Source organism: Watersipora subatra, chromosome 7 (genome assembly GCF_963576615.1).
Source record: "Watersipora subatra chromosome 7, tzWatSuba1.1, whole genome shotgun sequence".
In the NCBI taxonomy this organism is placed as follows: Eukaryota; Metazoa; Bryozoa; class Gymnolaemata; order Cheilostomatida; family Watersiporidae; genus Watersipora; species Watersipora subatra.
The window spans coordinates 46,136,165-46,155,352 of record NC_088714.1 but is presented as its reverse complement, the minus strand read 5'-3'; the positions used below and the strand labels follow the sequence as shown (position 1 = coordinate 46,155,352).

At 35.3% G+C, this 19,188-nt stretch overlaps 1 protein-coding gene across 1 annotated transcript in view; it reads right to left on the bottom strand.

Annotated features, from left to right (window-relative positions):
- Window positions 1-19,188, bottom strand: part of LOC137401078 (beta-1,3-galactosyltransferase 5-like) — a 51,331-nt gene that overhangs the window by 22,027 nt on the left and 10,116 nt on the right. The gene's annotated exons all lie outside the window — the stretch shown is intronic.

Genomic DNA, 19,188 nt, shown 5'->3' with positions numbered 1-19,188 from the left:
GGCTAGTGTTGTGTAGCTAGCAACTCTGAAGTCTGCTATAAGCTAATAATGAAGACCATCTACTATTTGCGAATAAACAATCTAATTCTGGCAGTAATTCAATTGGATCCATTAGCTATACTTGCAATGCAAATGGCGGCTAGGTGCATATAGCCGTTATAGCAGAAGGAAAGACCTCGAATTTTTGTTGTAAATACAAGCCAAGTTGGACTTGACTGGGCTGGTCACTCATGATATAGCCAACTGAGTTTTTAAAAATCTTATTTTCTGCGGTGGTTTAGATTTGCGTTTTCTTTTATAGCCTCCGATAACAGCCCGCAATTAAGCCTCGACATTAGCAAATGGCTAAGGAGCAGAGACAACAGTACATTAATGGCAACAAAAAAGGGTGGATTTTCAAATTGCAGAATGATACCCTTCTAGAGGGAGATTCTCTGGCCGCAGAACTTCCCAAAACTACTTCTGACTACATTGCAGTAATTTTTTCCATGCAATGCATAAATTTGTATCGGAGCAGTAACTTCTGCTCAGTCTGACGTCGATATATGCGATCTGACTTACAAACAATCATCACTTAAAGATGTAGTTGCGTCAAAAAAGTCAATTTAATGAAATTAGGACCCATAAAAGGCTAAAACATCAGCTACAATTTGATGCCATTTTTGTCTTTGTAGACCAACCCTGTCCAGAGATATATGCGTTTGAATGAGGCCCTCTTTTAAAAAGCTCACGTTCCAGCGGGTGCCTATTTCGTGACGTCACAAGCAAGGTATCTGAAACGAAACCACGAGCGATAAATATGAGGTCGCTTCGTTAGCCAATCATGAGCGCGAAATCTTTATATAGGCCGTAATAAATGTTATCACTCGTAAAACGCGTTGTCTGTGATCTCGAAGAATCTCATCGTTAGAGAATTCTCAACGTTACTGATTCAACGCGTTTCAACAATTACTAAGTTATACATAGTTTTGTATAGCGACTGCGACTCAGAGTTATTTGAGCAACTTTTAGTAAAATATTGGAGTAGACAGCCTATGGCTGTTGACAGGCGTCAGCAGCGTTTCGCTGCAGAGGAAGACAGAATGGAGGTAAATTAACTTAGAGTCTTCTATACTTGAGTAAATATAATATTTTTATAGTCATAAATACATTTACTAATGAATAAAATGATAATTCTTTGCTATCTCCAATCATCGTTTCATAGCTTATCTGCCGTTTTACCTAGCTTTAATATTTTTTTCGAATTTTCTTTGGTAAATTAGAGTCATGATTACCAATTATTTTCACTCGTAAGAAGTGGGTAAAATCGATTGATCATTGCAAATCTTTAATTTCCAGAACCAAAGCTTCGAATCGTTAGCTTGGCTTGCTTGTGCCTTTATTAAATGTTTATTCGTTTTTAAAATTACACTCGCAATCTATTTAACTCCCAATTTGGAAGCTGTCAATAGATACGCTTTAGAATGAAATATCTATGAATGACATATATTTATTGCATTTTTTTTACTGATTACAGAATGTTTATGTCGTCCCACCAGCCGAAGAAGCTTTGTCAGTGTGGAAACTGCCATAAAGTGGAAAGAGAGACTGGAATGCGTGCTGCATAATCCATGATGTTTTGTTTGAGTTTGTTGCAGTAGATGAATTTGTCTTATTGTATCAGCTAATACTATCTGAGTGGCCACGACTTGATGAATATTTTTAATAAAAGTTTTATGCCGAGATGAAAATAATTTTGCTTGTAAAAATTATACAATAAAATAATATTGTTGAAGATAATGCAAAACATGATTTGCAGAATATTGTAGTGAATTGGATGTGGTATATGGATGTCCGCAGAACTGGAGAAGGTGAGTTCAAATCCAGTTTGCAGCAGACTTCTCATCCTTAACACTCTATCCCTGTCTATATTCTTTTCAAAGACGTGGCTTGCTTATTTCACTTCGGTAGTATTCGGTAAGAATACTACTAGTAAGAAACTAGTACGTAGACGGTGTAGGCAATGATATACAGCCCTGCCCCAAAGATAGGCGACAGGCATAATGTGGACGGGGCTTATAAGAGGCGGTATATCGTTAGTATAACGGGTAGCTGCTGATACAAAGACCGCGTTCTACATAAGTGACTTGACAGAATTACCGTAGACCGGTAGAATTGGTAGTCGGTACCCAAATGTTTACACAACATTTGGAGAAAGTGAGTAGAACAAATTTTCAATTTTCGTTATTTGAGGCCTTTGAAACATTCATAATAATGCATCTGTAGCAGGATTTAAAATTTTATTCTAGCCAACATGAGCAAATACAAAATAAGATATATGCCAATAGAGCCGCGTAAGACTAGACATTTATCGCAAATAGCCGATGTGAATACGAGAGATGGAGACAGGTTGCCTAACGCGTGACATCATTTTGGGCAAGTCTGGGCACGTTTTTGTGGCCTGAGCGTTTTTACGGCGATCAGATTTTTTCGGTTTTAATCTTCAAATATCTTGGCAATGCGATCGCGTAACACAACAAACAACATCAACTGATAGAGAAAAAAAATGCTTTCTTTTAAGATCAACGTAAATTTGACGCAACTACATCTTTAACTATGAACTTACACAAATTTCTGTAGATTTTATCATAAAGTATCTGTACTTTTCTATCATATGCGATTGTTTTTTATGTTTGAGATGATCTGATTGCCAGGATATTTCAAGACCAAGAAACTTGATTAAAACGGTCCGATCAAGTGAAAGCGCGATTATGACGCGTGTCATTGAAAAAAGGCCGACAGAATTGAGACACGTAACACTTCAGCTTGAACGCAATAGCTGATATCAACAATCATGATGAAAACAACTAGTGACGCCATCTCACACGTATTTTTCTTCTGAGTGTTTTAACCGCAGATGGGCACTCGAGTTTTTAAGCTCGCTCGAGTAAGCCTAAGGCTCATCACACAAGTGAATCGAATCAATTCTCTTGTATCCTTTTATTCACTGTAGAATTGCATTAACTCAAAACATCCTACTAGTAAGAATTAGATCAAGTCTTTACTGTCAGCATAGAGAAATTGACTCAATTCTCGATTTTCAATAAACAAAAGGACTCGAGCCAAATGCATCAATGCCTCATTATTACTGCGTTGATGGAAAATCCATCATGAACAGTGACATGCTAACCCAATCTGTGACTTGACCTGCATTAAAGCGAAAACATCTGTGCAGTCCTGTGTTGCCTACCGCACACGTTTTTTACAAGACCTCGATATCACTACATATACATTATTGGTCAATGATGGCCAATAATGTACCTATACCCACTAATATGGTATAGCTCTATGGTTTGCCTGCGCACTGGCAATCAGCTCATAAGCTTTATAGCTGCTCGCTATTCTGCTAAAAAGCCTTCATAACGACTCACCTCTGTAGCTATACAAAAAACCATGATCACGGATCGCAGTATTAACAGATCCACCAAAAACTTTGCCTCAATAAATATAGGAAGTTATGTTATCATTTTACAAAAACAAACCAGTTACATGATTTTTTTCTTGCTCACAAAACGGCATAAAATCGTGGTTTCCATTTTTCATTTCCTGTTTAGGATGAAGGGGAATATTGTAAACAACGACCTAAACGTATTTCGGTTAGTAAAACTCTTTGACACTGGACCAAAGATATTTTTGATCACTACATTTTTATATTAGACTAGAAATTCCCCTGTCATACAACCTACGACCAAAGTGATATTGGAAAAAAGAAAGGGTACTGCTGGTTGAGAAATGCAATATTAGCAGTCAAATGGCCCTGCACTAAAATAACTGCAATGGTAGTTGTAATGGTAGCTGTAATGTACTGGGAGTTATTATGTACAACAAACAGCAATAATGAAAGGAAAAGATATATGTTTATATCTCTCCCCTACAATAGGAGAAATGCAATATTAGATGTACAATGGCAAGCTGCTGTGCAATATACACAATTTGAAAGTTGGTTGTGTTGAATATAGAATGGATTTAATAGCGATCTGTAAAAGAAAGCGAGCATCAGCATTCACGCGCCTGGAAGTTTTCTACGAACTAGAGCAAAATAAAAAAAAAAGTTCTCGTCATAAGGAGGCATTGTAAATCGGCCCCACCTTGTTCATAAGATGTAAAGAATTTTGGCTAACGTTCTAAATAATTTAATGAAACCTTCGGAAATTGGACCAAAAAAAAATAGGCTGATAAACTGTGTACCACAATTTCGTACCTGTAAATTGGTCTACGCCTCAAACGGTCTACGTTTATTACAAAAACCTTCGGATAAATGAATTCGAATAATTATTCTTATAATTAAATATTTTTGGAAGATATTAAAGACGGAAAGATATTAGAAACCTTCGGCAATTGGACAATGCCATAGATTGGTGAAATGTGCACGTTTTTCTCGTGAAATACGCACGACTTGATGGTTCGATTCTCGGTCGCACGGCTTTATCAGCGTTTCGTTGGCCGGTCTTAATTTTGATTTAAAAAGGCTTGTCAGGTTTTAATATCGATTTTAGGCCAAACTAATCTGTCTAGTTATGTATTATCCGATCAGATGGGTAAGGTTTAGGATATTGTCTACAAAAAATAAAGACTTGGTAACATATTTAAATGGGTTTATATGTGTTTTGTATCGTTATTATACTTAAACGACTCCATTGAAAAATGGTTAAAGTTGTTGATAAGATTTCGGTACAAGGGTTTGCGACGATGTTGATGAATAATTTTCGTGAGTTGTGTGCACATATGCATTTATCATAAAGCTCTCAAACAATCGCTTCACCCGTGTTTGGTTGTGGGATAATGTGTGTCTGCGTTTTGATCCAACTGCAAAATGATAGCGGTTTTCTTTTGCAGCCGAATTCACTAAACTACAAATATATTAAATATTCATTTTATTCCTCAAATGCATTGATTCTTGTGAAAATTTTTTTGCGGGTGTTAAAAGACTCTAAAATGAAGTTATAAAACAGAAACATTGCTGTTTAACAAATATACCGAGTGTATGCCAGCAAAAAAGCGTAAGCATGACCCGATTCCATCCAAAAAAGCAATGAAATCCGTAGTGAAATAGTTGATATTCGCTATTCAGACAGTCCATGGACTGAGCTAATGTGTGTAACTAAATTGAAAATTGTGGGTTATTGTTATTTTGATATAGTGCCATAGGTCAATTTCTGGGTAAAAATTGATAAAGAATTGATTCTGTTTATTTGGAAGAAATGAATTGAACCGAGTCGTTGAAGCTAAGATAGCTAAAGAATTGAGAATTGAATTGTGGTGTTTTGCAATTAACTGTGAATTAAATCGATTCTTACATGAAATATGATGCAAAAGAATTGGAAATTGAATTGCTAATTTTTTGATGAGAATTGAATCGAGTCATTTGTTAAAGCCTTTAACATCTCGGGGTTCAACCTAGCCTGTCTTGACAAACTGTTGTTTTTGCGGAGTTGTCCCCCGTCTAGTGTCGACAAACTGTTGACAAACAACAGTTTGTCAAGACAGGCTAGGTTTGACCGCGATCAGTTTTTATCGTATTTAATCAAGAAACATCCTGGCAGTCAGAGCACCCCAAACAAAAAACTATCGCAAATGATAAAAAAATACTGATACTTTCTGATAAATTAATAAAACAATTGTGGTAAATTTATCTTTAACGACGCTTTTGCTTAACAATGACTTGGAGTTATGACACCATGTCAAAAATATGTACTGTTAAGAAAACTAAAGGCCGGTTCACACTATGTCGCCGTTTCCCTTTCGGCGTTCATCGTCGAATATGTGAACCATGAATTGATGGCATCGACGAAGCATCACGGACACGTCGGGAATGTTTGCAGCTGTCAAACTTTCCCGATATTTCGCCGAGCATCGATGAAGGCCTTTTAAATCTGAACCATTTCGGCGAAAGTAATTCGCGATTGCTGATAGATGATTTATTCATATCCGTTTATGATAGTCACTGCGAGACTAGTTTTTGATTCTAGCTCGCGAAAACAAAGAGGTTTCTTCATGAAGCTTTAAAAGATAAATGAAAGCACTACGTCACGGAGTATTTCCTGATACAAACGCAGATAGTTATGTGATAGTGTGAACATGGTTATCATCGATGATCACCGAAGTATTGTGGCATCAACGCCGAAATACAACAATAGTGTGAACTGGCCTTTATAGCACACACAAATGCTAAATAAAAAAGAAAATCCCAAGTAAGCATAAAGAATGGGTAAAAACATGTAACATCTACTGCAATGTACTCTACGGTAGCATAACATTTGTTTATATGCTCGTGCATACAAAAAAGCTAAATGAAAGAGAAAAACTCTAAATTTAATGTGCTTATTAAAATTTTATACTTATTAATTATTAAAGTAAAAAAATAGAGGGAAAAAAAGTACAATACATTGTAAATAAACCATACGTATGCAATATATGCAAAATGTCTATCAACGGTAAATGTTTATCAACGGTAAATGTTTATCAACGGTAAATGTCTATCAACGGTAAATGTCTATCAACGGTAAATGTCTATCAACGGTAAATGTCTATCAACGGTAAATGTCTATCAACGGTAAATGTTTATCAATGGTAAATGTCTATCAACGGTAAATGTTTATCAATGGCGGAATTGCATAACGAAGGGCCTTTAGAATGTAAGCCATCATTAAAGATGAACGTAGGCAAAATGTTAGTAGATTCTATTCCATAAATACAATAAAAAGCCCTGTATATTACAATCACAATGCATTAGGCGCTCCTACAAGGTGAAAAATGGGAAATTTACGTTATAAGAACAGTAAAATACATGTAAATTGCCTAATCCGTTCCAAGATCTTTCCAAACTCACCTCTTTGGCATGCAAAACGGGGTCAAGGTTAGGATAACAGAAAACCTTCGACGATACTTGAACTCGGCATATTCAGATTGGTAGATCGACCCTGTAACTCCTGCACCACTCGATCGCCTTTGTAGATATGAACAATTGCGCAGCAACTGTTCTCTATTTTGTTGACATGTGATGATCTATCACCGTATCACGACAAACTAGAATGCCGCAAAAGTTGTGTATATATAATAGATATAACTTTATACGCACATAAATTTTTTCTTGCAAGTGCGGCGAGATTGAGTAACATTCAAATCGAATTTGAGAACTCGCCCGACTTGAAATTTCACGTTATGTGGAATTTTTACGTGGTAGGAAGCAAAAACTTCACATAAATTCTTTACGTTATCTGGAGATATACATTGTAGGAGCGCCTGCTGTACAAGTTGTCTTTACTTAAAAATAAACTTGCACAAAGTTGTAGTAGATTTTATCAAAAAATATTGGTATTTTTCTATTACTTGTGATTGTTTTTAATGTTTGAGATGATCTGACTGCCAGGACGTTTCAAGATTAAAATCAAAAAAACTTTATCATGATTCAAACTCTCAAAAGAACAATATGTTAAAGGATGTCCCTAGTTGCGCGGTTGCCTGTCTCTCATTATTGATATCAGCTATTGTATTCCAGTAGCAGCATTACATGTCTCTGCTCTGTCGTTTTGTCGATTTTATTTTTGAAACATCCTGGCAGTAAGATCACCTCAAACATCAAAAGCAATGGCAAATGATAGAGAATCACGGATACTTTCTGATAAAATCTACTCAAACTTTGTATATGCTCGGATTTTCAAGCGAGGACAACTTGCATTGTTATTGTAATATGCAAGGCCTTTGATCATACCAACGAAAGAGTACTTCAACATGTAAACATGAACCAAAAAATCCCACCTTAGAGTTAACCGAATGATTGAAAATAATTGAAAAATATCGACAAGATATAATTCCAGCAAACTCTGTTTTGTGAAAAGCGAGTTAGCTTGATTTGCTGGTTCAACTATCTTGAGGCCAACACCATAGTGACACTGTTTAGGTTACGGAACATAGCCTACAGAGTTATAGGGGACCAAGTGAGCTGCGCAGGAAACAAAGGTGCAAGATCATAGATGCCGAACATTAATGCATTGACCAAATCCTTACAGTACGCCAGCTCCCACCTCCCAAATGCACACATAGTAGAATCCCAGGCCAAACCAAGTTCCTTTGCTGCGCCTAAATAAAACTCTCACACATTGATTCAGACCAACACTCATATAGCATTTTAAAAATCCGCTCTTACCAAAGGCAAAACCAAAATGAAAGCTAACAAAGAGGTACAGTGGTTTTAGAACTAGAAGGACAAATACTATAACATCGCCTACAAGTTCACAAGAAATCAATAGTACAGGATGAGTAAAGATAATGCAGCCGAGGTGTGAAGGGGTTGACTCACAAATGATGTCTCTGCCTATGGTTATATTCACTATGTTTCCATGATGCGCAGTACTTCAATGCAGCCCCCTCCAAAGTCGAGGGGATTGAACGTTTACATGCTGTGCAGCTGTTTTCAGCAAATTAGCCAGAGAAGAGAAATTATATAAATCGAATCGCTGGATGGATACATGGAATCGATCATGGATACCGAACGTCAAAAACGGTCTTTTTATGCTTTTGTCATCATTATACTTTTATTTACAATACACATTCACAATGTTTTACAAAACTTCAATTTTTAAAAATAATATATTTTTAATAAATATTTATTTAAGTAATAGATTATTTAAATGTTACTTTAGGACTTGCCACCTATTTTTCGAAAAGTGTTGGTATCGATAACAAAGTCTAGGAAAGTAATCACTTCATCATCTTCGTAGGAGCAGACCATAATTAAATTTAAGTGAAAAAAATATCGGAAAAATAGCAAAAACAAGATAAGCAGGATAACTTTTGTACAAGTTTATGGCGCTCGAAGAATCTGTCTCCACGGCATGAGAGCTATGCGCAGCCACTGCGCAATTGCTGTTTCCTTGCTGCGAATTTGCACTGGCTTCGTACTGATCAGTGCGCAGTGATTTCAGTGCGAAGACGCGGTTTCCGTGATTCGGAGAGAGCGCAACTCCGAAGTACTGCGCATCATGGAAACAGTGATTAAGTGGCTCTTCGCATGCGAACAGTGTGTGAGCCTCGAGTACATTCTACTTCTGGAATACCTCATGCACGAGTGAAAACACACTCGCCAACAGCTGTGTGTACATTAGATAGTACCTTGATGACCTGCTATTTTGATAGATGCTTTGACACATTAAAAGCGAGGCTATACAAGGTAAACTCAGAGTGAGCCACATTCACTCTTGAATTTATAAGGTAGCTCATAATGACGATCAAATTTCTTGTTGTAGAAAGAAATAATGAAAGTACATAATCATATGGTATTAGTAGAAAACTAGCTAAAGAGTATCAACCCGCAACACCCAACGTTTACAGATAGAACAGCTCTAGGTCATTGATAAATCTACCTTAGACTTTAGTAGTAAACTTAGACTTAGACTACCTAGTAACATGAACCATAAAAAACTTTTCTAGCTAGCGACACGAGCAGAGATCTGTTAGTTGGTGGTTCAGAGTATTCCTTGTGAAAATGGTACAAAATTTTAGGCATTTTGCGAACTAGCATATTGTAGAGAATTTCTTCTTTAATAGCTACTGATCCACAACATAAGTGGTAGATAATGAGTATATTCACTACTTAACCACTTCACTACTAACTGCATACGCTTGAAGACAAGTCACTGATTTGTAGGATAAGTTTAATAGCATGTATATATTTGTAATCCCTTAAACCGTGAAATCTGCAATTGTAATTGTAATGTTGATAATAGGCAAGACAAAATTGTAACGCTCTATGTAATATGAAATAGAAAAATACAGATTCACACAATTGCAAGTTTAGAACGCATGTACACGCAGGCAAATGACAATAACGATAATGGCAATAATAACTACATATTTAATTGATATATAATAAAAATGTAAAATTCCTTGTATATGATGCCATGCATGCTGCTAGTGATGAAATGGAGGGTAGATGATAAAGTTTATTACACATGTACGTTTGATCTGGTAGATGGCTAAAATAAAACTGATTCTAGTTCCCACAAAAAATGCAACGGAGTTTTATGTATGAGTAATAATATGCTTTTAATTGGTTGCACTAGCAAAAAGATCCTATTTTGTGGTAATACAGAGAGTTTTGTGAGCTATGATGATGACCTGTCTGCTGCCAGTGCAATGTTTGTTTAGTAACCACTCAGTGACATCCCGTGACCTGAGTAGGATGGTCAGCAAAACTTTACACATATATTTACCTCATAATTTAACTTGGAATTCAACTAGTACAGTCATACTTCAACTTACGAGCTTAATGCGTTCCGAGACTGAGCTCGTATGTCAATTTACTCGCATGTTGGTGCAATTTATTTATATATAGAACAATTAAATATACAATTATTGGTTTCCATACTCTGTAAAATGCAAATAAAACACTCAAAACAAGATATTGTAACAGAAAGAACATGTTGGTTATTGTCCTAACTTACCACTTGCTTTCAAAAAGCAACAAATAAAAAATAATGCAAGGAAATGTGTTAAATTAAAATGTAAAATTAAATACATACAATAGCAGCTAACGCTAGCATTTGCCAGAGAGAGATATATAAGTTATCCTTCATTACAACAGTTGACTTTGATAAATTTGGATTTTATTAACGTCTTAAAAGGCAAACTTAGAAGCAAATCTAAAAGCAAACTTTCATTTTTAACTTGACGTGATTAAAATTTCTTCGGCGTTAGTTTGAAGTTTCTCGCTAGTTAGCTAATTTTTCCTTTGTTTCGCTTTCACGACTAGCCGGCCGTTTTAAGATGAACCTATCTAAGGACGTTTGCCTTTGTCGCCCTTTCAACATGTCGCGATTAGGACGAACACAGGTGTCGTCACAAAGGTTTACTGCATGACCACTAGCCAACTTGTCCGAATGTCTATTTTTATAGTTTTGATAGATAGCACCGGCCTTTTCAAATAGCGTCGTTTCAGTTACGCTGTCACCGGCCAATTGTTTATCTTATATCCAATGCCTGAGCGGTCTCTCCATCAGCGGTGGTGAAGATTGCTGCGCCGTTTAGAAACTACGGTTAGTACTTTTGCGAGCTAAATGCCCTGAATATAATCCTTCTGTTTGATAATTGTGGATGTATTTCTGTCATATTGCTGAGCTAGCTCAATCATGCATACACATTTCGCATATTTTTCAATAATTCTCCGTTTAATATCAATTGTTATCATTTGCTTTTTCTTTGCATTATTTTTCATTTTACTGGCAAACTTTCGGTCTACGCACAGTACTTTTAATTCACATAATTCTGCACTAAAAAGCGTGCACAAAAAACACGGTACAAAAGTATAACCTGTGTAATTGAAAAATACAGACTGATGCTGTTGTCATAAAACACCTCCCGCGTACTTGGCAACTGACTCACGTGCTCGTATCTCAAATATGGCTCGTATGTTAGTGCTAAAACTTGCTTAGCAGCTGGCTCGTATCTCAAGTTTCTCGTACGTTGGAGCACTCATAAGTTGAAGTATTACTGTATTCAACTTAGAGGTTACTCAGCATTCTATTTGGAGTTGTTGTACATTGAGTCAAATAGATAAAACAACTTCACAGTTGGCTATTTTCAAGCAGTGTTTTTAAGCTGGATAAACATATTTCTACAACCATTAAAAATTTGTCCCCATCTAATTGAGAAGAAATCAACTGAATGAACAAACATAATCGGAATATCGTGGAACTTTCATGGTGGCTGAAGAGGATCCGCTCAAAAGCACTGCAACCAGGGCAATGATGGGACATGGTCATAAATGGTTACTCAGTTTTGTTATTTTAAAAGTTATCAAAATTATATATTTAATAAGCTCGTATTTATACATCGCTTGAGTTAATCTCTCAGAAAAAATACACAGCTATTTTACTAGTCAAGTGTGTGCGTGCCAGGGTTGACTTGGTTTAAACCGAGTGGTTTGAACCCGGTTTAAACCAGCCCGAAAAAAAATGGTTTTTATGGTTTTTTTTCATTATTTTTTGTGAAAAACATAATATTTTAAGCACCTAGTGGTCCATGTGTGGTAGAAATGCAATTATATGTAATTATCAGCTGTGGAAGTTTATTTAGGACACAGTAGTAAATTGATGGCAGAGCTCAAGTTGAAACTACATGAAATCGTAGCACAACAATGAATTAGTGAATTTCATTTTCAATTGCTTTCATCAAGTGATATAATGATCTCTTTACTGATGAAATATAAAAACCATGTGAAATATACTAATCCAATCATCGTCTCTAATAATGAATGAATACTTTCTCAAGTCTGGCCAATGAGAAAGGATTACTTATAACTAGAAATTAAAACAATAAAATCCTTTTGGGCAAAAGCTTCAAGTTTACAAACTAATATTTCATTTATTGGGCACAAGCCAAAGTCGTTGGATTGTTAGAATTCAGTTTATCAAGTTTGTTGTGTTATGAAAAGTTTTGAAAGGCAAAACTTTTAAGGCAAAACGCAATAGGTGTGCTGTCGTAATGCGAGGTCATGCAGATAGGCTTAAAGCTCACGTAGCAAAATGTCAAGCTGAAAACACCAATATAGACAGTGATGCTAATATTCAGGTGATAGAAGTTGAGTCATCTGCTACTGCTCCAAACACTAGCAACGCATCTGCATTATGCTCTGCTCTACACTACCACACGACTAATCACTGGGATTAAAGTTCCTACTTATACATAGAGCTGCATGTAAAATATTCACTTTATGTGATAAGATTTCCGCTCTGTATTTCATCGATCATGTTGGATTTAAGACTCATTCTGAAGTTCCATGTTTTCTCTCTTTTTTCTCATAACAACTCCCACAGTACCATCGTTAACAGATGATTCCACATATGTATGTTCAATACTCAATCATGCAGCTATAGTAAGTGATGTTAATTAGACTTGAAATTGCAAAAACCTTGGTAAAATTATAAAAACCGGTTTAAACCATAAAAACCAGCTTAAACAAAAAAAACCTGGTTTTTTCGTAAAACCCGTGGTTTTTTCCAACCGTGGTGCAGCGGATAACTATAATAAGCAAGTAAGGTATAGTTACAATACTGACTAAATGAAAAAATGAAAGCTTAATTTCTACTTATGAAAATATGATGAGGCCCACAAGCGCAGTAGCACTGCAGCTGATCGATGAGTTGGGCCCACAGAAGTTGGTATATTTTGGTTGTAAGTGTAAATATTTGGCATAGTTCATTGAAACTCGAATAGTAGGTCTTGAATAATCTAGGGTGAACAACTGGCTCCTAACATTTCTTTTAAAGCTAGTAAATGCTGAAATTTTGCTTAAGTCTATTGGAAGACTGTTTCATCGTGCTGGTACTCTGATAATACTCTGTATTCAATTGTTGTTTACTAGAAGCAGTATAAAATATTTGTAATGGTAGATATGGAACAGGTGATGGGTGGTGATTCGGAACTAACCTCGACTGTTACTATCTCCTCGCTGGGTCAAGGCCCTCATGGTTTTTAAAAACCTAGCATTATAGTGAGAATCTTTTTTACTTTATAATCACTTGAATAAAATTTTGAATGCGCCATCAAGACCACTTATACTTAAAAGTTTTTTTAATTTAAACTTTACCTATAAGTTTTAAAACTTTACCTATTAGTTTTAAAACTTTACCTATTAGTTTTAAAACTTTACCTATAATTAGTTTTAAAACTTTACCTATTAGTTTTAAAACTTTACCTATTAGTTTTAAAACTTTACCTATTAGTTTTAAAACTTTACCTATTAGTTTTAAAACTTTACCTATTAGTTTTAAAACTTTACCTATTAGTTTTAAAACTTTACCTATTAGTTTTAAAACTTTACCTATTAGTTTTAAAACTTTACCTGTTAGTTTTAAAACTTTACCTATTAGTTTTAAAACTTTACCTGTTAGTTTTAAACTTATAGGTAAAGTTTATCAACAGGCAACACAAAAAGCTGCTGAACAAATAGTGACTGAGATGAAGTCAAAGGTTGTTTATCAAAGACTGCTTTTATTAGATGCTTTTTGTGATCTTAATGTTATTAATTTTTCAATATCACAATATCACTTGACTTATAACAATATGGAGCATTTTTCCATGACTGCAGGAAGTAGCTAATCTTAGAGTTAACAAACGTGTTGTATGTTAGTTTCATAACACTTCCGGGTAAAAATTTAAAACATTTACTTATCAGGCCGAACATGGATCTTATCTGCTTATTTAGCTTATGTGTGCATCCATTACCGGGTATCCGTTCAAATGAATTCTTAAGAATGTGATCGAAGATGTCTACTGAAGCTCCAAATCAAATAATTTCATTAGTTTTTCTAATTTAATTTTGTTTTGATAATTTCTCATTACGATGTACATTGTTTTGTCCATGTTTACAATTAATTTATTTGTATTACACCACTGTTCAATTTTTTAAAGTTTATTATTAACTATATTTATGCCATTATTTAAATTGGTATGCTCAAAAATAAATTTGTATTGTCTGCATACGGAATAGATTTTAAATGATTAGTAGACAACACAAGATCATTAATATATATCAAGAATAAAGTTGGACCCAGGATAAAACCCTGAGGAGCGCCACGATTTATACTTGAAAAGCTAGATTTGTAGTTTTCTATAAATGTTACGTGTTTTCTATATTCTAAGTAATTTTTTATCTAGCAATTAAAAGTGCATAGAATTTAATTCGTGAATGAGTATCAGGTGGTTAATAGTGTCAAACACTTCACTAAAATAAAAAATATCCCCCATAGTACTGCACTGCCATGGTTCATTTCAGAGACAACTCTAGTTGTAAGCTCAATTAATGCTTGACTAGTGCTTCGATTTTTCCTAAAACCAAACTGTTGTGTTGTAAGAATGTTGTTATTTTCTAAATAGTTGCATATTAGCAACTTTCTTAAAAATTTTGCTAAAAACTGAAATTATAGATATTGGTTTGTAATTCAATAAAAGCTTCGGTAAACCCTTTTTAAACAAAGGTTTCACTTTTGCTATTTAAGGCTATTTGGGAATATATCCAATTGTAAGCTGCTATTTATAATATGAGCTAGAAGATAGGCCAAAGCAGGTGCTGCAATTTTCACAAGCTTTACTGGAATTGAATCTAATCCTGTAGCTTTATTTGCATTCAGCTTTTTTACCAAACCTTCAAAGTAATTTCCATTGACACGGCTAAACTGAAGTTGTAGACCTGTTGGTAATAGATAAACATCTACGTTGTCCTAAAACCTTGAAGTGTTGCTAAAAGCTTGGGCTAATACAGATTCTCTGGATGTAAAATATATGTTAAAACTGGCTATTTCTTGTGAGTTCTGAATTTCTATCATTTTGTATAACTGATTTTAAAGTGCCACTACAGACTGTTGATTTACGTAATTGCTGATTAAAATTCGCCAGTATAGTTTGACATCCCCGGCTGTTTTGGTAAATTTTTAAAATACTGGAATCTTGCATTACGATTTTGCAATAACTAAAAGGCACGTTATTGGCATCTCGTCAATGTTACCTTTCATGCACTCACACTTGATCTGAAGTTCTCTTTTGAAAGGACACACAATTCCCATTCTTGCGAGTGTAGTTCACAGCTAATTAGAATAAAGAGGTAAGATATCTCTATCCTAACCTAAAAAGGGAGAACCTTGGAGATAGTGCAAGGTATTTACTTATACTAGACAGCATGGAGTAATCTCATCTATAGAAATTTTGACATTACTAGTTATATTTTTACAAATAACTTAGCCATGAACTTTTTTTTACAAATAATGCATTTCTTTTAATGCTACGTTTCAATAGTAATTGCTGGGTTTTATGTTAGGTTAGGGAATTTTGAAGTGAACATCACGACTTAAGCTTTAGAATGTATCGAGGACTGATAATTAGAACACCTTTAAAAATTATGTTTCAGGTTTATGCTACCTGATATGAACAGCTGCGACTAGCTTCTAAATGCCTTTAATGTTGATGAGCTAACTGTGTTATTATATATTTGCTCTCTAAAGTACTCAAATCATATCTCCGATCTGCCTGACCATCCATTACATTCCTATTTCCCCAGAAAATCCCCTACACCTTATACCAGACACCAACACCTTGCTAACTCCCATTATAGAACAATGTTACTCAAAAAAAACTTTTCTGCCAATACGCATAATTTTAATTTATTATTCTTTTTTGTTTATTGTCTCATGAATCAACTTGCTTTGAGCGTTGACTAGGAATGAAATTCATATCCATATACTTATGCATGCTGTGCAGCTGGCTGGAATACATTGTAAAAGCCAACAGCAGAACAGTCCAATTAGTAACAAGTGGATTTCTTTTTCATTAGCAAGTCAGCAGGAAGTAAACTTGCTATTAACATCAGAATTTAGTTGTGTGCGCATTGGTTGTTGTGAGCACATTGACTTTCTCCATAATAAATAAACCACAAAGCTTTTGAAAAGCCCAACGAGCTGAAAAAAGCCCAGGTTATTATTATTCCAGCCAGCGACTTAGCATTACATCACATTGGCAAAGACTAGCGAGGTTTCGAGATGCTATCGTTAGTTCAAACGCAACTTTACAATATAACAAAGTTAATGCACTCTACAAAAGGAAATGAATGATTCTATTTTAAGCAAACATATTTCATTTGTTATATAATTTTTGATGGTTTGGTTCAAGACGCTTCTGTGTGTGTACGAGCAGCAGATAAACGACTAACAAAGCTTTCAACCCTTGCAGTCATATTTACTGTGATAGATCGTCAGTCGAGCTGATGAAGCACAATGAATAACTATGTGCGCAATTATTCAGCTATGCCTAATGTGGCTGACTGGTGCAGATGTTACAACGCAATCTACAAAATAAAATATTGTGAGTTCGAATCTCATAAAACGCAATATTTTTTACAACTAAAAACTGCGGTTTCAAACAGATAGATGTCACTACAACGATGTAGGTAAGTGACAAACTATGTAATTGATAATAAATAGTGTCCTAATATTTATGTTCAAGGTTTTTGTAAAACCTTGTTTAACAAAATCAAATATTTATGAGAGCGCGACTCCTAATGCCGGAATAATTGCTGGTGCTTTCCTAAAGAGTGTAACTTTTTTCGGCCAAGGTATTCCAAAGATGCTGAGAAAACATCCCAGTTAGGCGATAACAAAATCATTGTCAGTGAAATGAACTCTCATATGACGCATGTACACAAACAGATAAATTGAGTTGAGGATGGGTCGACTATTGTTCTTGTTAAGCAGCCAATTACATACTAATCAATAGTCGATCATCTAAGGAATCAAGCGCACCCTTACAGTGCTAGTTCTTACAGATTTGATCAAGGTTGCAATGTCAAGATTACCCTCAATAAAAAGGGAAATGAGATATACCAGAACGTGTTACAGAATGAGGAGAGCATTGTTTGCAGCCATGGTGGTCTGGATAACATTATTAGGAGTTGGAATGCTATATAATCGAGGATTATCAGCTAGATTGACTTTGAAGAATATCCTACAAGCGGAACTACCTGCTGACATAAAATCAGATATAATTAAGCAAGAAACATCGCAAGAAAAAAGTTTTCAACGATCGGAAAAATCTCTGGAGCAAGTTCGTCTACATTTGAAAGTGCCCTTTGAGCTCTATCACCTACATGTGGAAGAAGGCACAAAGAAATTTCACTTGTTGGGTCGACCTGTGTAAGGCTAAAAGCTCCTTACTGTTCTGCTATTTTCAAGATAACTGCCTACATGAAGTATAGTTGACTAATGTGTCAATGTAAAATTTATTAGAATTTCCTGAGTTTCAAAAATTTCGTGCTCTGATAAATTTGAACTCACTGAGATTGCAACTACAAATTTTGAATCCACGTTCTCTACCACTGAGCTCTACAAAACACATTGATCAAAGATATGATCATATACCATAGAGCGTGCCAAATGTCATATTATTTGAAACTCTATGAATTATATTAACTCTACGAAACACGATGCTTTTTCGCGTTTTCGTGAACTTCTATTTCTGACTTTTCGTAAAGTTCAATTGCTAAAACGTGGCGAAGGTCAATACTTTTCACGCGGACAATCGTATTATCGAGTAGGAATAGCCTGTACATTCTCTCACCGTTCAGTCAGACAAAGACAGTTCGATAACCCATCTTTACATTTGTACCAGCGTCGAGAGGTACCAGTATCGTTGTATTCAAAGTTTGATGGATAGCTTCTGTTGGAACAGTAACCTTTTTTTATACACACACTTCTATGCATAAATTGTTATTAAAGGTTGACTTGCAACAAAATTCACATTACAGTTATTTGATATTAAAAGATTCACCATGTCTTACTCTGTTGTGTTGTAGGTGTCAAATATGTGGGAATGTGAATACAAGCTCTTAGTAGCCAAAAAACCAACAGTTAATCGCAGCCACACGAGACCGCCGTAGTTTGGATTCTCTTTCCAAAACGGCTCAAATGTGACGTAGCTGTGGTAGATGGTTTCTGTTTACACTTTCATGCAACCTTATTCGTCGAAATATTTTCACAAATATACTTCACGCATTCAATAAAACCATGTCTATTGTTCTTGCGTGTCTATTTTGTCGTCATTGTAATGCTGTCACCTTTAGCAGTGATATCTTATAATTTACCGTAAAAATTCATTCAATTTTTTAACCTTACCTCGAACGAGTACATATCATTGTCTGATAATCATGACAAGCCTGTTGGTCACCTGTGATAATCGAAAAGTGCTGCAAAAATTAATTGCGAAGTATTGGGTCACATGATCAGATTACGACTTGCCGATTAGACCAGGCTGAAACAAAACTGTAAAGTAGCGAGCATCTATATTTGATACGGGGTCTTCGGTAAAACCCGAAGTGTTTGTCATCAACTAGTGCTACGATAAGTTCTATATTGAGCTTTTTATTGGCCTTTCAATTCACGTGAGAACATCACGTGACAAGACTAACCAAACTATCATGGCTACGTCAGAAAAATAAATAGATTCCAATCTACGGCGGGTTTTCGTTTTTGAGCTTTCAAGAGCTTGTAATCACTTTTCCACACATTTGACACCTACAACACAACAGAGTAAGACATGGTGAATCTTTTGACACCAAATAACTGCAATGTGAATTTTGTTGCAAGTTAACTTTTAATAATTCAACAC